Source organism: Vicugna pacos, chromosome 8 (assembly GCF_048564905.1).
Source record: "Vicugna pacos chromosome 8, VicPac4, whole genome shotgun sequence".
NCBI classification, from domain to species: Eukaryota; Metazoa; Chordata; class Mammalia; order Artiodactyla; family Camelidae; genus Vicugna; species Vicugna pacos.
The window spans coordinates 75467502-75494126 of NC_132994.1; the positions used below are offsets into that span (position 1 = coordinate 75467502).

The following is a 26625-nucleotide window of genomic DNA, read 5'->3' on the forward strand; positions in this document are numbered from 1 at the left end:
GGCGTGACTGGAAACTGCCAGGAAGTCCCGGGCCCTTCCATGGCCCCAGCGGCAGATCCTGTCCCCGAGAAACTGCCGGGAGGGAGGGCCAGGCCGCGCGGGGCGCCCTGAGCAGCGGAGCCGCGCGCGCAGCCGGGCCGGGTCGGCGGCCGCGGGCGCGAGCTGCGTGTCAGCGTGTGCGCTCGCGACGCGCTGCGGTGAGGGCGCACGCAGGCGGGGCGCGGGAGGCCGGGAGGCCAGCGAGGGACGGGCCGGACGTCGTCAGCCTCCAGGAGGAAGGGCCAGGGAAGCAGGGCTGAAAGGCCACAGCTGCTCTGCGAGGCTGGGTGCAGGATGCGGCGGGAACAGCTCTTCCGTTTCTTTTAACGTAAGCAAAGCAGCCTCACGAATAAAACACGACTGCTTGGCGGAATGCCTCGTGATTGCAGAGTCCCTCTGGGGACAGTGGATTGAGAGTCCGCATTTATTAAAACATACAATAACCATAATACCAGTAATGAATCTCAGCGCTTGTTTTTTCACCTTGTCTCTGCTTCAGAGGTGCAGAATGTTCAGATGCTCTAACTGCAAAAAGTAAGTTAGTAACAGATGGTCTCTTAAAATTACACCCAAGAGCTTAGGGTCCAAACCCCTTTCCTGGTACACCGGCAGGACCCTGGTTTGACCCCTGCACTGAGTCGTCACTGCACACAGAAAATTTGGCTCCTCCCAAGACACGGGTGCTGGGTCAGGTCTCCATATAGCTCTCAAGGCAGATGATAAAAATTTAGGTGTGATCACCATTCTATTTTCCTTGACATTTCTCAAATCCCATACTTTTCTCTTATTAATCGTGATTTTTATTATTACCTTAATATTTTTAAAAATACTTTGCAGCTTTTTAAAGACTTTTTATAGACATTGCTTTTCAGAGCCTACATCAGTCCTCAAGATGGGCTGGATAAATAAAGCAGGGGAGAAACCTGCCTTACAAAAGTTAGGTAACTTGTCTGACAATTCACCAGTCTTTTGTATTAAATGCATTTTCTGACTTTTAAAGATTACGGGTTCTCAACCTTATTCTTTCTGTTCAAACTCTCTTGAACCCTCACTTTATCTGGTGTCCACTCTACCCTCCCATTCCCCATTGATGACCTCCCCTTCCTTTATTGGGAATAGAGTAGTCAATGGAACCATCTGGTTGGTCACCGATACAGCTGTGCACCTGCCTGCTTGCACGGCTCCTCCTCCTCCTCCTCCTGTTAGAGCACCACCCCCAGCACACACAGCACCTGTGCCCCCCAACGCTTTTGCCTCCGAGGCCACCTCCAGATCCAAAACGCTCAAGGATCAGTGATTGAGAAACCAAGGAGAAACCTGCTGCTTAGAAGCTAGAAACCTGAGCAGAGCTTTCGTCCTTCTCGCAGGACTAGAGAGACAAAAAGCGGAGTTCAGAGCCATTGGAAGAGGAGGGGCCTTATAAACACCCTAAGCTTTCTGTTGAGATCTCTGAGTGGCTCTTCCCTGACAGAAGGAGCCAAGAGAAAATACACTCGCGCTCACAAAGTCTGAAACTCCAATTCAAAACATCTCAATTCCTGGTAGCTGAAAGAAAACTAACCAATATCAGAGAAGATAACAATATGGTAAGGTACAGAAAGGGACAAAATAAACTGTCATTATTCTCACATGAAGTGTTTGTGGACAAAGATATCAAAACACTGCAGGTAAATTACAATAATTCATATGTGAATTTAATCATATCACTGGATACAAGTTCAATATAAAAATTAAGTATAATTCTATATAGTAGCAATGAGCAAATATAATGAAATACACAAATTTAAATAAATAAAAGTGGATAAAATAAATTGAAACACTAATCAACACCATTAACAGTGTCACAAAAATCTGCAATGTCACAATGAATCTACAAATGATGTATGTAAAACTTCTATGAAATTTACAAAATAAGAACTACTAAGAATAACTGAAGAAGACTTAAATATATGAATGGACATATTTTATGCACTGAAGTTTCAATGTTGGAAAGATGTAATTGTTCCCAAAAGGATCTATAATTTCAAAGCAACACAGAACAAAATTCCAGGAGATTTTTTTCAGGAAGAGTGTGGAAACTGACCAGCCAATTCCAACATTTTTATGGGAATGCAAAGGTCCAAGATAAGAAGGAGAACTGTAGAGGTCTTACACCATTAGAAATGAAGACTTACACAGCTATAGTCATTAAGAGAGTAACCTAGCACGGGGGTAGACAAATAGGACAGAGGAATGGAAGGACATTCAGACACAGTCACACATTAACATGGCCACCCGATCTGCAGCAAAGGGGGGAAGGCCTGAAAGCAGGTGAAAAAACAGCCTTTTCAGTAAGATGTGGTAAGGCCCTTCACAATAGACTATCTCCAATTGGACAATAAATACATGAAAGGGCATTCAACTTCATAATCCATCAGGAAAATACAACTTAAAACTGTAACAAGAAACCTCTACACATCGTTTAGAATTGTTAAAATGGAAAAAAAAAGATATTACCAAGTTGAAATCTTCCTACACTTAGTAGGAATGCAAGATGGTGTGACTTTTTGGAAATAAACTTTGGCAGTATCTATTAAAGCTGCACATATGCAAACTTTTGACCAGCTGTTCTGTACCTGGAAATTTAATTGACAAGAAATGAAAGCATTTTTCTACAAAAAAAGATGTTAGAGAATAGTAAGCATCTTATTCTTTATTGAACAAAACCAGAAACAACATAATGTCTACCAAAATAGAATGCACTGGTAAAACGTGGTCTATTGAAAAATACATATACGGTATAGCAATGAAAGGGAAGGAACTGTTACACTGAGTGACATGAAGAAGTTTCACAAATAAAATAATGTGAGAAAGAAGTCAGACATATATAAACTCATGCTGTATGGTGATTTCTCCTCTATAAAGTTCCAAAATATGCCAGACTAAGTGATGGTGATAGAAACTGGAAACGCTGTCCTTTTTTGTAAGAGGTGATGACCAGGAAGAAACTAGAAAGATGTTTCTGGGTTTTTCTGAAATGGTGTCTGTCTTCATAAAAAATGCTGTTTCCACAAGAGTTGTTTCTGATGCCTAACTTCATTAGAAATTTTCTACCTAGACCCTTACTATTTGTACATTTCTCTCAATGAACATTAAAATTTAATAAAAATCACTTAAAAACACATGCTGTATTATTTCTCATTCAAAACCAAAAATCTTCCATCAACTCTCATGAACTCTTGGTGCCATGTGGCTTGGCTGTGTCTGTACAGCCAGACTCCCAAACTTCTAAAGAGCCTCGCCAGTGCACTTCTTCTTCATGTCCTCCCCTCTCATTTTTCTCCAGTTTTCTCATGTACTTTTCTCCTCAAATCCACAAAGAATGTCCTTTATAAAGATACAAAAGAATGGATCATTACTTCAAATCCCTGTCCTGTTCTGTCCTTGTTCATCTCTCAGCAGAATTGAGCACTTCTGGAATCTCCTTCCTTCTTAAACACTCTCCTTTGTCAGCCACCGTGAGACTGCATTTTCTGACTTTTCTTCCTGGTCTCCCAGGTTCCTCATTCTCAGTCTCCTCTGTTGGGCTGCTGCTTTGGATAGCCTCAAAACACTGCATTTCATCAACCTGTCGTAAAGGTTACCACAGTTCTCATTTTAACCGGCAAACTTACAAACTCCTAAATAGGTTTATTAATTAGGAGAACGATGTTTAATTTTCCAATGTGAAGTACATAGTTCACTTTCATTTAATATAATTATTGTTTCCTTTAATTTTTTTCAGCTTCCTATTGGTTTGACATTTGTCCTATTCAGCCTTTGTCTTTAGTCCTCCTTTCCTGTGCTCTTTTGGAATAATCTAGTGTGTTTAATCATTTCATTATGTCTTTTCTATTAGTGTTGTTTTTATAACTTTTTTGTATTAATTTCTAATTAAGAGTCTAGACAATGAAATCTATACTTTATCTTATTCAGTTATTTCCTAAATAATTGTCTTTCCCATATCTAGATTAGTACAAGTGTCATATAACAGTTTAAATATATTTACCTGGTTTGGGTCTTTGTGTCAATGTTGTTGTGTGGTTTATTTATACACCTGTTATAAATCCAAATAGATACAGTTATTTTTTTGTTTAAAATCAGCATTCTTTAATGTTTATCCTCGTTTGCGTTTTCTACTCTTCGTTTCTTCCTGAGTTTTAACTTCCACGTTCAGCACTTTGACTATAATGTGCCTAGATAAGTTTTTCTTCGTATTTATTCTATATAGATTTAACATTGATATATTTGATCATTATTGGAAAATTCTCAACCTTTTGGTATTCAGTTTTTGCTTTTGTTTTAGTCTAGTTCTCAGCCTCCAAATGTACGTATATGAGACCATTTAACCATGTTTATCCATTTCTTATATGTTGTTCTATCTATAATTTTTCTTTTATTTCTCCTTTTGGTGCTTTAATTTGTATATTTTCTATTTGTCTTTCATTTTACTAATTTTGCTTAAAATTGTGTCCAGCCTGCTGTTAAAACCACCCAATGAAGTCTTAATTTTATATGTTTTATTATTTAGCTGTAGAGTGTTCTTTTGATCCTTTTTTGTAGATTCCAACTCCTCATTAAATTCTCTTTTCTGTATTTGTCTCTGTATTAAGACAAGTTTACATTAGCTACTTTAAAGTCATTGCCTGCTAACTTCTAAGTCAACAGTGGATTGGCTTCTATTACTTGTTTTTTGCTTAGTTACACGTTATGTTTTCCTACATCTTTACATTTCTTGTAATTACTTAAAGTGGGCCTTATGTTTTAATAAACTGTAGAGAAGAAAATCAATATTATTTCTCCATAGATACGGTTTTTCTCATTTGTTTATTAGACAGATTGGATGAGGGGGCTGATCAACTCAATACAGTAATGAATTTTGTTGCGTTCAGACTGGATTTCAGTTTCAAATGTGTTGAAATTGAGCCTCTTTATTGAGACTTCGTTTTCTAAGCACTGTGAACACTGAAGATGATTAAATCTGTATTTCAGTCCATTCTCAAGGTTCGCATTTGTCTCAGCTTCCATCAAACATTCTGCAAAGGAAACAGGAGCGTGCATGTGGAGTTCCCCTAATTTCAATCCATTGTGTCAGCCCAGGTGTCCTTCAGAACTTCATTGCTTTCTTCAGTGATCTTCTGCCCACCGCAAGCCTGGTTCTTAGCCTGCTCCCTGAGTCAAGAAATTTTCTGAAAGAAAATAAATTTCCATTGATTCAGTTTACTTAGAAAAAACATTTTTCTACTGGACATTATAGTCTTTCTGATCCTCTCAGTTAACGAGACCTCACATATCTTTTAAAATGTCTCCTTTTTTGACCGTGTTAATGTCACTAGTTGTCACAGGAGAAGGGAAAACGTGCCTCCACCTGCAACATCCTGTAACAGCAGGGAAAGCTCTGATACCAATTTATTTACCTTGACACTAAAATCCTCCTCAGAAACTCTCTCTGTCTCCTTGTATCTTTCTGTGTGTGTGTGTGTGTGTATGTGTATGTGTGTTTGTGTGTTTCAAAGCTTTGTAGTACCAAGTGAGGATTACATTTTTATTTTATGTTAAAATAAAAATAACTTCTCCATCAGTACAAAATATGTAATATTTTCAAAAGTTTTGAGATATTTAATTTTGAAAATTAAAAGATTCTCAGTCATTTTATTTTAAATAGTAAATATAATTTGTTTAAAAGTCTAATTTTTTGGAATTCAAGGCTGGCAATTTTCTACAAAATTTCAATAATTTCTGGAAAAATTATATTTATAATTTTTTTCCGCAGAGACAAAGTATAAGTTAAAAGCATAATTTTATATAAATAGGTATGTAACAATATTGCAACAAAAGGATGTAATACAATTGTAATATTTAATTTAATTTATACATCTGATATCAAGTTAATGTTCAATCATAGCAAATATGTGTAATAATATAATCAAATTCATCTACTAGGTATATGATTTTTATTAGCTGTATCTAAACATTATTTGAAAAATAAACTATTTGTATAACATTTTTTTCATGATTCATTGTGTCCCACAGTTTGAGTGGAAGCGCAGAAGTTTAAAATTTAATAACACATAAAGAGGACCCAAAGAAATAATCCTTTTCCATAAAGTTTTGCTCCTATATTCGAATCCTATTTTTAAAATGCTTTCTTCTATTTATCATTCACCAAGTAATTACAAGAGCCAGTATCTGAATTCTCACTCTACTTTCTGAAAGCACCATTAGGGGAGAAATAAAGGAAGAATCTGCAAATTCCCTTCATCTCGCCCACTCTCAAGTCTTGATCTCTCCCTTCCCTAAGAGGCGCCAGGTTCCCGCTGTCGGAGCCGCTGTGAGCATCATCGTTTTTCTCATTGTTCTGCCGGGGCAGGTGAGTAAATGAGGTCAGACAACTTTTATGGGCACTAGAGGCAGCCAGAGGGTAGAGGCTGCTGATGACATGCTTTTGCTCAGTGATGACACCTCAGCGACTGGCAGTGATTCCCAGGGCCAGCCTGGAACGTTACACAGCAGGACTAGTGACCATGTTAAATCACTGGCAGCAATGACAGTAAGAGATGTCACTCCACCGCTTCAGGGCCTGCTTAGGGCAACACCATTCGGTTTGTCTTTGGGGGGGTTCTCCCTTCTGCTTGTCCATCATCCTTCCCCATTCCAAATTCCCCTGCCTCTATATTATCTGTGAAGTGCCTGGTCATCAAACACCTCTCTATCAACACTGTGATGTGTGTACTCAGATTTAATCCACGCACGGGACCACTGGCCAATGAAACGCTCTAGGCAGAAATCAGCTCCACCAAAATAACAAGCAGTGTTTCTTGTTTCCTTGCATGCCTTCTTTTTTTTTTTTTAACTAAACATTTGACTCTAACAATGTGGCACCTGGAAACCAGATTCTTCTGCTTTCCCAGGGGTTGCTGGCTTTTGCTATTGGTTATGTTTATTGCTTTTGCTTTTTCTGCTTGTCTACACAGCAAGGATCAACCTGAGATGTAAACTTAAGGTCTTCTCAGGTGCTTTCCAAGCTAGTGAGTTCATGATTACTTTCTAATTTTCCTCGTATATACATAGCCTTTAATGTCTAGCTTCCAAAAGAGAAAATTTTGTGGGAGAAAATAAAGGTCACTGGCATGCTATTCGGGGGGCGGGGTCCTATTTACCGACCCTGAGTGGGGGATGGGAATGGGTAGGGTGGCGGATGGGTAGCTGCTATTGTGCTAAGAGATAAAATTAAGCAGATCAACCACAATTTGCTGTCCAAGTCTTCCCCTGGAATTTGCAAGCCTTCAATAGACTCGCGTTCCAAAGTAGTTCCATCAGATTCTGCCCAGTGTAATTGCTGTGGAGATGGGGAGACTGTTTCGGGGTGCTCCTACCACACCGTCTTCCCTAAGTCCTCCGTGAGGTGTGCTCTTAACTGTGGAAAACTGAAAGGGAAGTCTGGTTACCTCAAAATCAAAAGAGAGATTTTACTGAAGATCCCTTCTGCTTCTCATCAATGTTCTTACAGAAGTTTACCTAAGTGTGGGTTAAATAATCATAATTTTTAAATGCTTTAAAGGTGTTTTTATCTTTTCAAAATGCTTGAATCTTTAAAGTATTCTTTCTCACCTTTTTGGCAAATTTTGTGATGTATGTTAGTAATTATCGTGAGTGTTCCAGAATCATTTATTAACAAAATATGGCATTTCCCTGGCAAGAAAATCCCATTAGTGCTTTGCAATAAAAGCCCTGTAAGTGGAGTTCTAAGTACTTCATCAGCTTCCTGTCCTTTCTTTGAATGACAGCCTGAACCATTAAAAACAGTCAGCACTAAAATGATTTATTTTCATCTAACTAGAGATTACTTAATTTAATTAAATATGCTTTATGCTTTGCAATTGCCACAAAGTGGTTCCTGCAGACTTCCAGCTCATTATTTAATGCACCCACAGCCTCAGTGGAACACTAAGAGGATACAGATTTTAGACCTTTCAGTTCCACTTTGTAAACATCTTTAAAAATTCAAGAACTCTCCGGAAATTCTGTGTTGGCCTGTGAAACTTACATAATTCTTGGTCATTTTTTACCACAGTTACTATACTTCCTTTTGCACTTCTGTTATTCTGACTGGCTTGTTGTGCTTGTATTCACACCATAAAGGCTAAGGATTACTCCCACAAACGTTAAGAATTGCATTTTTAATTTTTCACGGCTTTATTTAACTCACCCCGGTTCCTTTTCACTGCTGTACACAGGAACAATTTCCCCACTTGAAAGCTTCATTTTCCAGGTTTGAAATTTTAAAATGTACCAGTTTCTCAATTTAAAGTAAAATTCGCGGTTTTCAATCTACGAGTACACCTCGTTTCAGAATTCCTTATATCACAAAGATACAACGGCATTCCTGAAAGTCTTTGTCCCTTGAGGATAAACAGAAGTTCCTCTCATCTTCTTACTGACGCTCAGATTATTGCAGTTTGAGACAAGGCGGGCACAAGCACAGCTGATGGAAGCCAAAGAGCTGCTAGTGCTGACCACACTACCAAAGGCTGCAAGTTGAGAACCAGTTTCACCACCTTAGTTGCACAGTTACAGGAAAGTCCATCTTCTCTATGAATTTCTTCTTCTGTAAAATGACAATTGCAATAGCACCTGCGTGAGACGGCAACGGTGAGGAGCACATACGCGAGTATAAATGAGAAAGCGCAGTAACCGCCATGCAGTGAGCATCAATTAACGGTGGCCTTTCTCAGCTACATGTTACGCAGCACCACATTCGTCCTGGAATCCTGCACTTCATGTACATTGTATCCCACCTTCAAAATATCTCTGCGGCGTGGACACTATGCGCCCATTCTACATGGGCGGAACCCGGCAGCTCAATGCCTTGTCCAAGGCCGCGGAAGAGATGAGGGTGACGCCAGAGTCAACACAGATCTGGGCCGGACTGCCTCGCCCTCTCCTCTCTCACGTCCTCCCTCCAGAGCAGAGAAGTCAGAAAAGCAAACCTAAACGCACACATTAAAATCTTGCTTGGCACACTCCAGATACGTAGGAAAACCTGAAACGTGACATCTCTTCTAGGAGGAAAGGCAGAGCTGATCGAAAACCAAAGGGAAGCTGGAAAAAACTGCATACTCACCTGAGCTGGGAGTTTGAGGAAAGTTGCTGGTCACCCTCAGCTCAACACCCCCTCCGCTGCTTCTTAAGTCTTGCCTGAAAGGAGGATACGGAGCCACGCAGAGGGTCCCAGATTGGACTATAACACTTGCAAGGACAAGATGTAAATAGGCTACAGGAGAGTGGAGCCCTGGGATCAGGCAAGCCCTTCCCAGCCTGCACAGCTACACCCGCACGCTGGGACCGTCCGCCCACTGGTGTCGGGAACCGCAGCCTCTGCCTCGAGACTAGAGGATGATGAGCCTGTCGCCTTCCTCACGGGCAAGATCAGACGGCTCGTGCTTGCAGTTCCTGCAGCTCTCAATGGACTACCTGGAGCTGTAACTGCTCAGAGAGAGTCTGCTGGACTCTCATCTGTACTGCCTTTCCCTCATCCTCACCCGCAGCTGTCACATGACTTCCTGTGTCTCTGAGGAAACAGAAACAAGCAAAAGAGACTTTCCTCAAACTTTATCCACCCGCCTGAATAGAATCTCACTCACATACGTGCTTCCCAGACTGTGCCCATAAATGAAACCCCTTGCTCCTTCGTCTAAAGTCAGCCCCCAAGTTGTACACAGATGCCACTCGTCCAAGTTTGGCACATGCGCTCAGTGAACTGATTCACTAGCTGCTGCTTCCTTAAGTGAGAGGAAGACAGATGCGGAGAGCAGGAGTGAGAGAGGGATCGAGAGAGAGAGAGCGCCGGTGAGGATGGAGCTGGACTTCACTCCTACTGCTGTGCAGCCGGAGTCCCAGGGACCCTTAGAGCTACTTTAACCTCTTGGGGCAATTGCGTCTTGGTAAAAGCAAAAGACGAAGCTGCTAGCCTTCAAACTCTTTATCACCAAATCATGAAATAACTTCATGCTGTATTTCCTTACAAATATCTCAGTTGTAAGGGGAAGAAAACCCGTACACGTGTAGCCTTACTACCTGGGGGCGCTCTAAGAAGCAGTTTTGTTAAGAAACTTTCTCTTCTGTTTCATTATTCTCTCAACAAAAATTTTATTTTCTCACTCAAATTTCTCATCACACTTTCTTTCTAGGTATGTCTTAGTCTATCCACCTTCTCAACTGTTTCCTAATCTACTCCAAAGCAATGTAGTATGGCATGTGCACTCATAAATGGTTTATAAATGAATAAATATAGATGGATAGATAGACAGACAGACAGACAGATAGATAGATAGATAGATAGATAGATAGATAGATAGATAGGCAGTCAGACAGACAGCTATAGATGCAGATATAACTCTTCCACCTCTGATAGGAATAGGATGTCAGCCGAGTTCTGAACTTTTCCTTGTCTTCTCCTAGAAATCTTTGGAGAAATAAATTGCTCAAACTCTAAACTGTAATTGTGTCACATATATGAGACCAGCACAAACTGTGGGAGGAGCTTTAAAGACATATTGCTGTGATGGGGAAGTTCAGGGGAATATGGTTGTTTAAGTATCAGGAGCCTGGAGAAGATGTTCACTCCTAGGAGGGAACTCCACTTAAACAGGAAGTGGTTCGTGAGCGAAATAGAGAAAGATGGCCGGGAAGCACTCAAGAGCAAGTCAAAGGAGACAGACCTCAGGAAACAACACCTTCTAAGAAACATTCAAGGACAGACCTCCAGAAGTTTCCTCCTTTTTAGTCAAGGTCATCCCAACTTCACTATCTACTGAGCATAGGGCAACTAAGAAAGATGGAAGAAAAATATCCAAAGTAACTTTCAGTTAAAAAATAGAACAACAAAATAAATTTTACTCCTTCCAGGAGGATGACAAAACTGCATGAAAAGAGATGGAGATACAAATAATAAAATCCCTTTTCAAAGAAAAATCTATAACCTAAAATAGTTATGTCAATATGTAAGAAAGAATGAAAATACAATATTTAAATTCCTAACTCAAAACATTAGAAGAAGAAAAGTAAAATATAGAAAAGGATGAATGGCACAACTGAAAAATGCACAAGGTTTAGGAACAAAAATTTCATAGGGAAGAAGTTCTTGCTATCAATACCACTCATAATAAGAGATAAGTAAATTTAAAATTACATCGAGATGCCATTCCTCTATTGTCAGACTAGCAAAAATGCACAAACACTGACAAAATAGTTTTTTAATCAAGTTAACAGAAAATATACACTCTTAAACAATCCTGATAGGAACACAAATTGCTATCCCGTTAAGGAGATCAATCAGCAACATACATTCAAACAAACAAAATTGCATTTTATGCTTTGCTCTAGGAATCTAATGTCTTGTCTTACATGTATGTATATCTCCCCTGCGAAAAAAAAAAAAAAAACAGTCATCACACCAACATTCCAGCTACATGTGTTGTTATTGTAGCATTATTTTTCATGGCAAAAGATTAGAAACAAGGTGGTATGATTCATAAAAAAAAAGCTGCTAAATTCAAGTGAATTAAAATAGAAAAACACTTGCTTTTCAAAATACACTGTTAAGAATTGAAAACTGCCACAGACTGGCAAAAAAATGTTTTAAAAACGTATCTGAAAAAAGACTTGTATCTATAATAAATAAAGAACAATTTCAACAGTTACAGTGCAACTGAAAGTTAGGCAACAGATTTGAGCTGCTATTTCACAGACTAAAAGGAGCATGTTGGAAATATAAAAATAACCAATAAATGCAAACAAAAACCGCCACTACAGGTACTGCTACACATCCACTGGAAGGGGTAACATTTAAAGACAAACAAACAAATAAACGAAAAACAATGCCGAGTGCTGGAGAGGATGCGGAGTAAATGGATCTGTAATAGACATGCAAAATGGCTCGGTCCCTTTTTAAAACAGTTCAGATCGGTTACAAAGAATCAGAGGGAACTGCTGATTGATGAAAATGTTCTACATATTGATTATTTTATACCCTTTTAAAATGATTTTAATTGAGGTATGATTGACAAACAAAAATACATGTTTAATGTATAAATCTTGATGAGTTTGGAGACAAGTATATGCCCATGAAAATGTCACCATATCTATGCTCTAAACTTGACCATCATCTCTAAGAATCTCCTTTCTCCCTCTTTTTTTGATAGGAACATTTAACATAAATATTAAATCACTATGTTTTACATCTGAAGCTAAGATATTATTGGGTGTCAATTATACCTCGTTTAAAAAAATTTAAAAACACAACAAAAAATAGCATAGGAATTTGATGCTTGTGAAATAAAATTATTTCCTTTCCTTCAAAAATTTTTAAAAGAGCATTTAACATAAGATCCACCCTCTCAGCAAATGTTTAAGTATACAAGTGTACAATATTGTCGACTCTATGCACTGTGCTATTCAGATGTCTAGGACTGAATCGTCTTGCATAAATGACCGGTAACCACCATTCTACATTCTGCTTATATGAGTTTGACTGTTTCAGATTCTTGATATTAAGTGGGATCATGTAGTATTTGTTCTTCTGTGTCTGGCTTATTTCACTCAGCATAACGTCTTTCAAGTTAAACATGTTGTAGTAAATGGCAGGATTTAATTATTTTTTAAGACTGAGTAATATTCTATTGTATGCATATACCACATTTTCTTTATCCATTCATCTGTTAATTTAGGTATTTCCATATCTTGGATATTGTAAATAATGCTGCAATGAACATGAGAGTGCAGATATATCTTTGAGATTCTGACTTCAGTTTTGAGGGTATACAGCCAACAGCGGGGTTGCAAGGTCATCTGGTGGTTCTATTTTTAATTTTCTGAGGACTCTCTTAACTATTCTCCATAGTAACTGTACCAACTTCCATTTCCACCAACAGTGCACAGGGGTACCCTTTTCTCCACATCATCACCAACACTTTTTATCTTCTGTCTTTCTGATAATAACCATTTGAGGTATGAGGTGATATCTCATTGTGGTTTTTGATTTACATTTCCCTGATGATTAGTGATGTTGAGGGCTTTTTCATATGCCTTTAGTCTCTTGTATGACTTTTTAGAAGAAATGTTTGTTCAAGTCCTTTGCCCATTATTTAATCTGATTCTTTTGGACTTCTGATATTGAATCACAGGAGTTCCTCACATATGTTGGATATTCACCCTGTATCAGATGTACAACTTACAAAGATTTGTCTCTGTTTCTTAGGCTGCCATTTACCTTTGTTGATTGCTTCCTTTGCTGTGTGTGCAGAAGCTTTTTAATTTGATGCAATCCCATTTGTCTGTATTTGCTTTTGTCTGTGCTTTTGGTGTTATATCGAAGAGATCATTGCCAGGTTGTGACAGACCTTCACATCACACCCACCTCCTCTTCCTCCCAGGCCTTTTCTAATTGTAATGCTCCAGGCCTCGCTCTTCCTGTAGACAAAGGGGGGAAAGTACACTGTCCTTGGAAGACACATATCAATGAGGGCAGAGCTTCCCTGTGTCTGAACTTTGAAATTCCTGTGTAGAACAGAGCTTCTCCTGCCCTTTTCTTTCCCCCAATCTTGGGCTTGGTACCACTCAACAGTGTTAGAAAGCAAGAGATAAGCTCATGTTCGGCTGGGTTGTATATTCAGGGGCCATGTCTTTAAGGTTGGTGACTATCGTGAATAGCCTGTTTTCTATCCATGGTCAGTATACACATCTGGTCTCTTGATACTAACTCTCAGTACCCTGTAACATGCACCCACGTTTACATACGACCTTCTCAGTTCTGGAAACCCAGATGGCCTCAAATTTCTCTCCATCATAAACAATGCCGCAATACACTTTCACATGTCTGCTTCTAAACCTGTGAGAACTTTTTATGGGGGGGATGACTTATGCAAAACTGCTTTTGCTGGGCCATATGCCTTTAACTTAAGTATAGCCTGCTCTCTGGAGTGGCTTTAAAAGCCAAAATAATATAAAGGTAAGCAACAAATAAAATTTCCAAACATAAGATGAGCTTGGTAATAGGCAAAAACAACTACTTGTCTCTACTTGGAATAGGAATAGACATGAAACAGAATTTTAAAAAAAAATAGGTAAAGTTAAGCAAAACAAATTATTATAGGCAGTGAAGGAGGCTGAAAGAGGTGGGAGCCAGGTTTTTACTGTTTCCATAAACACGTCATGTCTTCACCTGCTTTTGCAGACTCTCCTCATTGCTCTATCCCAAACTTGTGAGTACCTCAGGGTTCAGTCTTCAAGCTTGTCTCTCTCTGCTTACCCCCAAGGTGATCACATTCACTCTCCTGGCTGCAAACACCATCTGTGTGCTGAAAAGATACACTCCAAAGATATGCTCCAGTCCAGAACTCTCCCTTGATTTTCTTGTTTCTATTTGCAACTCTCTACTCAATATCTCCTCTTGGTTTATAATAGGAATCTCAGTATGAATTGTCCAAAACCAAACATTTTCTTTTGTTTCAGGCTTCAGTTCATTTCTGAATGAGAGAAAAATTAAGACAACATTTACTTAACCAAAATAAAAGGTGTTCTGCCTCATGAAAACCTGGGAGTCCATGGCTGGTATGACTGCTCCACATTAACCTTCCACCCTGCTGTCCAAAACTCAGACACTGGCCATTGCTTCATAGGCCAAAACGACTTAACCAATGCCAGCTCCCAATATACATTCCAGGCTTTGGAGGAAGAAAGACGAGATGAAGAAATATACAAATTCCACTCCTGGAATTAGGGACGTATCCCAGAGGTTTCTCGGGCTCTGCAGTCTCTGAGAAAATCCTAGTACATCATTTCATACCAAGGATCTGAATATTTTGATAAAATTATTTAAGGAGTTGAAAAGTGAAGCTCAAATATAACTTTAATGGCATAGAAAATTCTGGTTGTATGTCTGCTGGTCAGGTGGTCATGGACAGCACTGAACCTGCACCCCGGACCAGCGGCAGACCCCCACAGGGGAGCAGAGGTCATTATCCCTGTGAGCATCCTATTCCGAACAGGAAGGATTATGTAATTGAGGCCAGTGTGCATAGCTATTCTATCTAAACTTACTGAACAATTAACCTTTCAAAGAGACAGAGAGAAGCCAATAGTGTGCGTTGGATAAATCTCTTCTCATAAAAGCCAGAAAGGTCTAAAGCATTCATCTTTAACACCCAATTCTCTCCTAACCTTATGAGCCATAATTTGGTCACAGAGTCACATTTCACTGCAAGGAATCCTAAGGAACATAATATTTATTCAAGGGGGTCTTGTGACCAGCTAAAACTCACAGCTTCTATTCATAAGGAAGATGAATTCATAGTTACTTGTACACCGAGTACAACTTCACTGAAGTCTTTCTTCCTCTTTGGCCACCTAAACATGCTTGTGTGTATCTTTTGTACAGTATCTCCCCAAAAGACAGAAACTCAAGGTGCCACCCAATTACTTTGCACATTATTCAAGTTCCAGGATGTCTGAGAGATGTGCAATCCTCGTCATCAGATCTCGGTAGGAGTCCCTGTGGTACACTACCTATATAATAAAAATACAGTAAACTGCCATGCATGCCCTATGTAAAGGGGGAGCAGGGAAAGGGTAAGGTCAGCAAAATCTGTACTCAGAAGGGAGGCGACGGGACACTCGTCAATCCTAGGCTACAGCAGTTTCAAGTCCTGCCGGCCGGGAGTGTGCAGACCCCTGCCCCTCGGCGGGTTCAGTTCTTTTGACTTTCCGTTGGTCCCCACGCTGCTCTCCCAGAGTAGCCCTTCCTCCTTTCTGTCTCAGCTCCTGGTTGTATTCTTTGGAAAGTTTGTCCTCGCCCATCAATCTCCATGGCCGCATCTGAGATGAGCTTTGTGGAGCCCACTTTTGGGGGGATCTGTGCAGGCTGTATTTTACTGATAGGGTTGTTTCTTTTCTGTGGGAATGGAGGGTCCAGGAAGGCTGCACTTTGTCATGTTCAGTGCTGGAACCTCAGGATGGGGAAGAGTGGTGCCTGCCTGGACCGTGTGCTGAATGAGCATTGGTGGCACAGCACCCAGCCTTGCTGGGTCATCGATCCACTAGAAGGGAGCAAAAAAGACCACTGCCTTCTAGTGTTGCAGAAAAGTGTGTTACAGCTCAATGTTACAGCTCAGGGTTACAGCTCAGTTGTGACAGCAACCTGGATCTGGGCGAGAGACCAAGCAGCACTCGGAGGGTTGGAGAACTCAGGTTTATTACACCAGCGGGCCCAGAAGAGTTAACACTCCAAGTTCTGGACCCCGTCTGTAGGTTTACACAAGCTTTTATAGGCTACCAGTCTAGACTTTGCAACATTTTGAAACATCATATGCAAATAAGGTGCAACAAAGGTGACTAATTGGGAACAAGCTTTGTAGAAATGGACCAATCAGGAGTGAGGGAAATGGACCAATCAGGAGTGAGCTCCATGCAAATGAAGCACTACAAATGGACCAATCAGGAGTTAGTTCAGGGAACCAACAGAATCTTAGGGGTAAGTTCTACTTTCCTAGAAGTAAGCTGTTTTCAGAGTTTAAAAAGTGAGATAACGCTGCTGGGCCAGGGAACTGAATGGTGCTGGCAGGAGGGTAGTGGCCCTGCCTAGGGGTCCTGCCATCTTTTTCATGGGGCTTCCCACCTCACTAGCCCTGTTATTCTACTAATTTATGGTTTCTTCACACAGTAGTCAGCAGGTTCAGGAACCTCTGTTTTGTGCTTCTGAAATTCCAGGACTCTCTTCTTTCAGCAGACACTCCAGGTGTGATGGCCAGTTCACTTGTACTGTCTCTTTGCTGTAAAGGTCTGAATGCATGAAAAAGTATGATACAATGTTTTTAGTAGCAAACTAGTACATGCTACTTTAAAAATCCTTCCTTCCTTCCTTTTTTGGAAAGTATATACTGAGCTCCTGCCATGTATTAATTACTATTAAGGTCACTGAGAATACGAAGACAGAAAAAAATGATTTTTTTTCTTTAAAAGTAGTAGAACTCTGGAAACCTAGAAATGGAAGTAAATGAACTTAGAGCAACGTATCATCTTATAGTGGAGGGATGTGCTGAGGAGCAAACTGGACGGAAGGATAACTCTTCTAGGGAGGGTGAAGATAAGAGTTGGGAATCAGGAGCAAATGTCCAAGGGAAACAGTTATCCCATAGACAACGCTACCCTTCAGGAGCCACGGTCACCCTGGTGCCAGACCCCAGTGCTCTTCTGACCCCAGGGCTCCCAGCTTAGTGCTCAAACCATCCCAGCTTCCTGGGCTGGAGGACACCTCTACCACAAATGCTCCACCCCTGTTTCATCCAGTCTATCAAAATGCAATAAATTCCCACCCACTTTTCTTAAATTCTCCTCCACACAGATATAGCTGTCATTTCGCAAGAAATCTTACAAACTAATTTTATTCCGGATAGTCATCATTAGGTTAGAAGTGGCTTTTCCCAAGGGCAATATGATTTTAGCACAGAAACAAAGGACAATTGAAGTTGGAAAATAATTTAATGCTGGGAATGAGTTGCTAAAGGTAGCAGGGACTTACTGGGGTCAGAGAAAGTTTCTTAGCATTCCTAAATTTATTCCAAGAAGCAGCTGTTTTCTCTGTTGTCAGTCAAGTCTGGATCCTCAGGGTTTGTGGAATCCTCACCTGATGATGCCAAGTGATGCATCCACTTCAGAAATATCTGGTAAAGATCTCTAGCGACCCCTTAGTCACACGGCCCTGAAATGTGCTTGGCTTATTTTAGGACAGAGATTTCCACGTGGAGAGTGATAATGATCTGAGCAAAATCAGTTTCTCCCCTCTCTCCAATTGACAACACATGGTCTCCATTATCAACACTCATGAGTGTCTTTTCTAAATTCACACATATTTCTGCACAAAAACTAATGGTCCATTGAGTTAGGAGTTCTGCATGTGAGAGTAGCTGGTGCCAGATGTTCCAGAGGAAAAGCTGAAAACCCCCATGATGGAGCAAAACATAAAAAACTAAAGTGCAGGGAGAACTCCTTGCTGACCCAAGGTGGAACTCAATCAGCCACAAGTCTTGAGGCAAAAAGATCATCACTGTTGGCAAAATTTCATACTGGCAAGCGCTGTTGCACACGCCGCTTTCCCATACAAATGAAGCTAAACGCATTATGAACAGTTGGTAACTATTAACAGTTACTACACTTTTCAACAGTCTCTAACAATTTTCTCCAACTCTTACCATGTTAATAGACGTGTTAATCACCGCTCTAAACAAGGCATATAACGAGACAAGTTCATTTGCCACCAGACATGAAGAAAGTACCCTTTCTTTATTGAAAATACATTAATACATACAATATTGAAAATACAACGACAACACACATTTTTAAAAGACGTTTTCTTAGATGTCACAACAATGAGAATTCTTAGAGGTTCAGGGAAAATTTCTAATAACATATTTATAATATAAAAGAAATATATGCAGAAATGTGTCTATATTCCTTATAGTGTTACTTAAAAAGTCAGATTGGGAAAAGGTGATGAATTGGCTGAATAAAACAGATTATATTCACAGGATTAACCTTTCTGTGGCTATTGAGAGTGATTTTATGAAATACGTTTATGAGAAAGTGGCCACAAAAATTTGAGTACCATGATTCAGTCTGTTATCAGTCTGCCTGCAAATCCACAAAAAACAAGTACCCTTGTTCTCATATGCACACAGTTGCCCTTGGGGGAAACACATATCACAGTATTAAGCAGGCTCTTCTAGAGTGGAAGTGTTATGTATATTACTTTTATCTTATTTTTTGCCTGAGACACAGGTGTATTATACTGTAATATAGAAATACACGTTGTTTGCAAAAAAAAAAAAAAAATCACTACAGTTGTTTAAAACTAAAACTCCTTCCCAAATATAGGCAGACGCCATCTTTAACAGCACCCTTTAGAATTGAGACAGGTTAGAATTTTCCAAAAGATGTTTAACTAACTGCAAGGGAGAGAATAAAGGGGAAACAGCAAAGAAAAGGCAGGAAACATAAAAACAGCCACGATTCCAAAGTGCAGGTTTCGGACCCCATAATAACTGCTTTCTGAGCTCGTAGCCGTGTTTCAGTCGTCACCCTGTCTTGTTCTGGCCCAAAAGGTTTCCTACAATTCTGGTAACACGCTGTGATCCCTGCCCTCTCAGCTCTAGGCAAAGAGCCCATCTTATTTTCAAACACACACAAAAAATGTTCTTCAGGTCGTCCCAAACCCATCCCTGCACCCAGTAAAAAAAGAAGACCCATTTCAGATAATGGACTGCTTCTACTTCTGGCTTTTGTTCTGAGGGATGTCAATCATCGAAGCCCATCGAAAAGCCATGTGTTACTGATATGTGAACCTGTCACTCAAATATAACTCTGCTTTTCTATTCTTAGCCTCCCCGCTGCGGTTTCTGGAATGATCCATCCACCTCCAAATCATCTCTATATCTCTACGTGACTCCTTTACAGATTTTTGAGTTGGAGGTCCTAATTTCAAATCTCAAGGTTCCCCTGTCTTAGTTCCGTGTTTTTGAACAAATGGATAATCTGTCTAATTTTCTTAACAGATTGTTACCGAAGGCAAGCTTGTGTTCCCACCACAGTCTGAAGCCAAGCAAACTGAAACACGAGTTTGAAGCACTGGAAGGTTTACTGCAGGGCCGAGCAAGGAGGATGCGATGGCTCGTGCCCAAGGAAACCCCTAATTCCCCTAATGGTTTCAGCACAGCAGGTCCGTGATCAGCTTGTGTGCAGTCCTCTGATTGGTTGATGTGGAGGGAACACAGTGTTCAACACGGTCCACCCCTAGGAACCAGAAGGTCTGGGGCCACGACATGCTCTTAGTCATCAAGTAGTTCATTCCTTCCCTTTGGCGGTGGTTTTAGAATCTGAAAAACTCAGGAAATCTACATGAGATACTCTGACCTGGGAGCTTCAGAGAAGAGCTACAGCAGAGGACTTGGGGAGGGGTCTGACCCGGGAAGGCCCCTCAGGGCTCTGCTCAGTTACAAGATAACAGTCCCGCCCTTAAGGACATTTGCTGAACATCAGACAAGGCAGCCCCTGCCGAACGCTGACACAACATCTGGCAGAGAGTGAACTCGGAGTGGAAGGGGTCTGTCGTGATGCTTGCCTACAGCAGTGGCTCACACAGACTCGGCTCTGACACTTTTCCAAAGTCTTTCAATTTCATTACTTGTAAGTTATTTATGACCACGTTTAGGAATTGATATGAGGCAGGAAACGTGTCATGAGCTACTGCTGAGCGGGGGGAGCGAGATGACCATGCAGTTTTACTTTGAGCAAATAATGTCTAGGACGCAGAAATGCACGGCCTCTGGGGAGACCCTCCCACCACCCACGCTGACTCCCCGTGAGGGCAGAAACCCTGGAAAATGCTGTTCGATCTCGCCTCATTCTGGACACTGTGGTGAAGGGGAGGAAACAGTTTGCTCGTTAATAGGGTCAGCCTAAAATGCCTTGTTATCTTTCCCTTCTTCCTTTTCCTTTTGTAGTTTGGAAAGCTTCCCAGATGATAATCTATAGGCCCTTCCAAATAGCACCTCGCGGCTGAAGAAACGGGCGGGGTGGGAGGAAAAACCGAACTTGTTAATGGGGCGGATTTTTCTCCTTCTGTATGTGGGCAGATTCCTCTGTGTCTATTCAGAGGGTTAAAAAAAAAAGTCCTGCTTGTTATTCAGCTTCAGCAAACACACAGATCACACCTGTCTCTCGTCAGCAGCCTGAGGGGCAGGTCTGTGACTTTGCCACTGTGGGCTCCCCTTCTGGGGGAGTCAGGTCGGCACTTGACTAAGAGGGGGATTCATTACAGGATCCGGGATTCCTTGGCAGCAGAGTTAAAGCAACCATTTTTCTCTTCCCATCACTGTATGCACTTTAGCTCCTCTCCAGATGTTTTCCCTCAACTGTGTTGGGGGAAGGTGATGGATTTAGTGGAGCAAGAAGACGAGAGAAATAAATGAATCGACTGGTCCAGGAGACATCCTCATAAGACACACAGTATGTACGTCCCTGGTCCGTGCGGTTCTATTTGCAGAACACGAGGGGGAGGAGGAGGTCTCATCCGAGAATCGGTGCCAGGACTGGAGACGCAATGTCTCCTCGTGGTGGCGGAGGAGGCGGGGACTGTCACTCACTGCAGAAACTTCTTGGGTTTTTTTTCTCAAGTACAAAGGAGTGATTATTGCAGATGGGAAATGTGTTTGACTTCCCAAGTTAAATATGCAGAGATTGGGAGGCACACAACTGCAGAAGGAGGGAGAGGGAAGGAATCCCAAGAAACTGACTTGTTTACGAGTGAAGGGAAACTGGGAGAGAGGAACACATCCTACACACGCGCAAAGGGAGGGCGTGCCTTCGTACAGTGTGACGGTGTCCTTAGGAGAGGAGGAGAGACACACGGCGCTCTGCGCGCAGGCAGAACGTCGCGTGGCCACAGCAGCAGGCCTCAGAGTGACACGTGACCGAGCAAACAACACCGAGGACCGGGCCGCCGGCAGGGACTAGGAGGCGTTAAGAGAGGACCCCCCCCCCGGAGCTTCGGGGGAACTCGGCCCCGCCCACACCTGGACGGGGGCTTCTGGCCCCCAGAGCGGCGATGGAATACACTTCTGTTGTTAAAACCACCCAGAACGTGGAGTGTTGTCACAGCAGGCCTTGGAGACTGATAAACACACTGAAGGAAACAGCACAAGAGCGAGCCTCGTTTCCCGTCTTCAAGGCTCTACGGCATAACCAGGCGGATGACCTTGGATGCTGCAAACAGCCCGACACCGCTGCTGAGAGCAGGAGGAGGTCGGTGCTGCCGGGAGCGCTGTCGGTGAAGGGTTTGTGCTAAAATTTCTGATCAAGGCCTCATGCTTTCCTTTTATAATTTCACAACCGTAGTATTTTCAAGACAGAATGGACAAAAGAGAATATCCAAGGTGTTGCCAAATGTGCGCCTGTTAGAGTCAGGGTCCCAAAGAGTCAGGTCATCGCTGGCCCAGCCCTGCTGTTTCTTTCTCTTTAGCAGGACCAGGTTAGCGGTGACCTGCCCCCAAACACAGCATCAGTCTCCGCATCATCACAATGCTGTCATTTAACGTGAAGGTTTAAGGGCTCGCCTCCCTCCAGCCAGAACGGCAGGGCTGTCCAAGACTCAAGTGGAATCACCAATCCGTGTGCTTGTCTGCTTGGGTCTTGAAACGCGTTTCGAAGTCTCTGCCGCTGGCACCCTGTTCACCACGGTTTTTTTTTAAGAAGCAAAACTTGACTTTGATGAATTTAAGTAGAAAATGATTTTTTTGGAAGAATATTGCCTAGCTTATAGGATGCTAATAAAGACTTGAGACCTGGGATTGTTCAATGAGCAGGACCAGGCAGCAAAAATCCCACCACAGGAGCCATCCAGGGGGGACAGCGGGCCACACCCTGCAGACTCCGGAGTCACCTGGCCGCCTCTCTTCTGCCGCTGGCGTCCTGGTGCCTGGAGACTCTGTGTGCTGCCTCCGTCTGCCGCCCTCACTCCCGGCTCTTAGTCTGTGACACGGCATCTGGGTGTCTGAGCCCGGCCATAGCTTGATCTCATACTGTTAGTTGTACAAGCAGCTTGCAATTGTGTAAATGAATGACAATCTCTTAATGTCTCAAAATTGTATTAGTAACTTTGTAGGACTAAGAAATCTGTCATGAAATAAGAAACTTACTAATAATTACTCCTTTCTAGGTGCAACATTCAATAATCCAGCATCACACGATGTCCTGCTTTGTAAGAGCAAGTTGGGAGTGAAAATAATATATCAGTTACAAGATTATTTTAATTTTGCTGGTCTTCCAACTCCCAGGGGCAGAGATTGTTTCACGACTTTTCTTTCTCTCCATGGACCCCTGAGCCTGCCTGTGCATTTGTGCTATTGATGCTGGCTGTCCCCTGGGAACATCCTAGGACACACAAAAACTGACAGGACACCGCGGGAGCTGGCAGTCACAGGGGGATGTCGCCCACCAATGGCCCAGCCGCCTTACCATCTCCTGTGAACAACTCCTGCCCAAGTGTTACCAAGACCAAACGCATTCTGCTCACCACATGACAGGTCAATAAATCAGGATACCAAGTGTTGGTGCAAGGAATAATGTCTTTATAAGGAAAGCCAGCAGGCAGGGAAGATGGGGGACTAATGGCTTAGCAAACCATCCTCCCCAAGTCAGACTTCAGGCTCCTATTATTCTAAAAAGGGGGGGGGGGAGGGGTGGCTGTGGGTGCTTGTTGCAGACTTCCTGGTGTCAGAATCTTTGTTCTTTCAGCTTTCCATGTTGGTCAGGTCATGGTGCTCTTGTCAACCTCCAACAAGACAAATGTTATTCTCTGTTTTGCAACTTTTTTATCTTTATATGAATGGGAAAGTATTATATCCTTAAAGGGCAGAGCCTTGAAAATGGGCTCTCCTGTATATTTCAGGCTCTAGGCAACATTCTTTTATAAAAAAAAATGCAGAACCAGCGTGACTAAGCACAGGAAGAGAGCACAGGGTTAGCTAAAGGAACAGATTTGATGTGGATTCAGATTTGTTCTTCACTGTTACACAAGGTATCCATTTGTTTCATTTCTCTTGCAAGAATATGGATACCTAGACAGAAGAAAAGAGTTTTAAATTTAGGTGCACTTCTGACTTGTCTGTCTTACTAGATTTTAAACTTCGTCAAGCATCCAGCCATCTTTTCTGCTGCCGAAAGCTCCAAGTGCACCTGCCCACTGCCATTCACAAAAGGGGTGGACAGTTTACATTTAATGGGAAGAACAAAAGTCCATTATAAATAGCTCACAACAGCCACAGGTCTTATAGATACCTTTTAAAACCATGCTTTCTATCCATAAGCATCACATGCCAGGGACCAATTTTAAATGCACTGTGCAGCATTCCTGGGTGGCAAGACTTTACTCAGAAAAATCATCACTGCTTTTGCTGTTATTCAAACCTTCTGAGTGCAGATCAGTTCTGGGGTGAATTCTGTGAAGTGTACTGCAGACGGGGCCCCTCTGATTCCAATGTGCCATCTCACAGAAACATGCCGACAGACGGCGGCAAAAAACATTGAGAGTGGTTTATAAACTGAAAAAATAATAGCGTCCAACGTGATGTTTGCGAGCTGTATCTGAGTGCAGGATGTCATAAGGAAAGGCTGGCATTTAAATAAGAGCTGGTGCCACTCATGCGCTAGGACCATTTGCAAAGAGCCTCACCCTCGCTTCTTTTGTCTTATCAAGTGATCATACGAGGCTCTAGGCTCAAATGCCTGGACCTGATCCTCAGAGATGTGCCCTGTCCAGGTGTCGGATGGGGGTCATACAAACATTTATAATATGGGACATCCAAGGAAATTTAGGAAAACTGTGTCTCTGTAAGGCAAGCTTGTTTTTCTTTAAATTTATATATTTTTTCTTTAATTTTCTTATACAAAACTAACTGTAGAACAATTTAACATAGATAAGCAAATAAAATTCAAATGTATTTTCAAATGTATTAATCACGGTTGACATTTAGTTCATTTCCTTCCATTATATATTAGTTCTATATTTATATATTTATTTATTGTTAATTACGATCTTTGCATATGTACTTATATCTAACATATATTTATATTATATAATACAAATACTATTTTTATTATTTATACAAGCATTTAGTTTTATATATCTTCACATATATATATGGATATGATTATAATGTCCTTTTGAATGTGTCATAATCAGTGTCATATGCAACTGAAAATCTTAGAAGATATGATTTAGGATGCTCATAATATTTCATAATTTGGTAATTCTGCTATGAAATGAACATTTGATAATTTGACTGCCCATGAATATTTCACTTTGCTCCTAAACTTTCAGTATTATATATAATTTTGGATGCACATCCTTAATCAAAATCTTTGCCTGCATCAAGTTTTGCTCAGGTTCCTTCCTAAGAAGTGATAAACATTTAAGAAAGGGAGAGAGGGAAGAGACAGAACCATCCCCAGAGTGTCCGTTCCCCCAAAGGCCGACTTGTCAGAAAGTGTATGAGAGAGCTCATTTTATTACAACCTTTCCGGAAGGTAGATATGATCAGTAAGTAATTTTACCAAACTCTCAAGCAAAAAGTTACATTTTTGTTTTAATTTTACTTTCTTTATTAAGCTGAACAATTTAGATAATTGTATTGATCATCTGTAATTCCTCCTCTCTAATGGTCTTGTTTCGATGATCTTTCTACTAAATTTTGGTATTTTTCTCATCTACTTATAATGGACTCTTGACAGTGATTTATTGTCTTGTCTCAGTTTTATGTGTTGTAATTATTTTTCTTATTTTCGCTTTCTAAACTAGGTTTGGGACTATTTTAACGTTCTCAAATTCAAAATCATATTTGCTCTCTATTTTCCTCTTTCGCGTTTCCTGTTGATTCAAGTTTGGAATGTGACTTTGATTTCAAGATCAGATATATGTTCTCTTATAATTTTGTATTTATTCTCTGGTTTTTACTTTTTAATATAAATATTGAATGCCTTAGAATCTCAGTATTTCTTATGAGGCAGAACTCTTAAGATCATTTTTCATTTCTATAATGTTAAAATTAACAGAGGAAGTGAACCCACACCCTCATTTCTGTGTGATTGTAGTTAAAATCCTTAAGTGACTTCCCTTAAACACTGCTCTCCTCATACTATCTTTTAAGTGGGGTGATGTTTTAAATATTGGCTTCACTTTGAACTGTAAGAAAAACAAATGAAAAGTATAAAAATTCCTTTCGAGAAGCAAGATTAAAGATACAGTGAGATTTAATACTGCTGGTAACCATTTCCTATCTGTTAGCTGAGTGATGAGATCAGAGATTAAATCTGGTTAAATTGATCTGAAAACACTCCCCTATCTGGTGAGGTTGTGATGTTCATAAAACCTGCAAGATTAGAACAGCGAACCAGCACGAGTGGTGCTCATGCAGAGATGAACGTTGCTGCCGCCCCTTCAGCTCGGCTGTCTCAACCACCCACGACATTTACGCGGGACTGGCCGCTGTGATGGATGGTCTGCAGTAACAACAGGTAGACCGAGCGAATCAAAGTGGCCACATATATGACGGACATAATCCCCATGGGCTGTTTCACTGTTTGCATTTCTGAATATTCTGATAGACTTTTTTTGCCACCTTAGACATTAACACTCAATGCGAGAAAACCAGGCAGAAGCAGAGAACAGGCTAAGGGCCGCATGGGTCTCTGAGAGCAGGACAGCTGTCTCGGTCGACAATGCCACTAACAGAGCCTGAAGCTAAATCACAAAACAGTGAAAGCTTATTGTCTCTTACTTGGTGTCCTATGGCTGGAAATGCGCACTGTTTCTGATGGATATATTCAGGAGGCGTTTTGGGGTAAAGAGAACCGTGTACGTTGGAACTTTTCTGACATAAATATGATCTGGCATTGACTCACTGGGAGCATTTTGTGTCCACACGTAACTCATGCCCAGGCCCCTGGAGGATGTGTGGATCT

At 41.2% G+C, this 26625-nt stretch overlaps 1 long non-coding RNA gene across 1 annotated transcript; it reads left to right on the top strand.

Annotated features, from left to right (window-relative positions):
- The first annotated feature begins 20472 nt into the window (after window positions 1-20472).
- LOC140697935 (uncharacterized) lies at window positions 20473-23212 on the top strand. The gene is made up of 3 exons (XR_012075314.1): window positions 20473-20558; window positions 20996-21114; window positions 22823-23212. It is a non-coding gene; the product is annotated as an uncharacterized lncRNA (long non-coding RNA).
- The last annotated feature ends 3413 nt before the right edge of the window (window positions 23213-26625 follow it).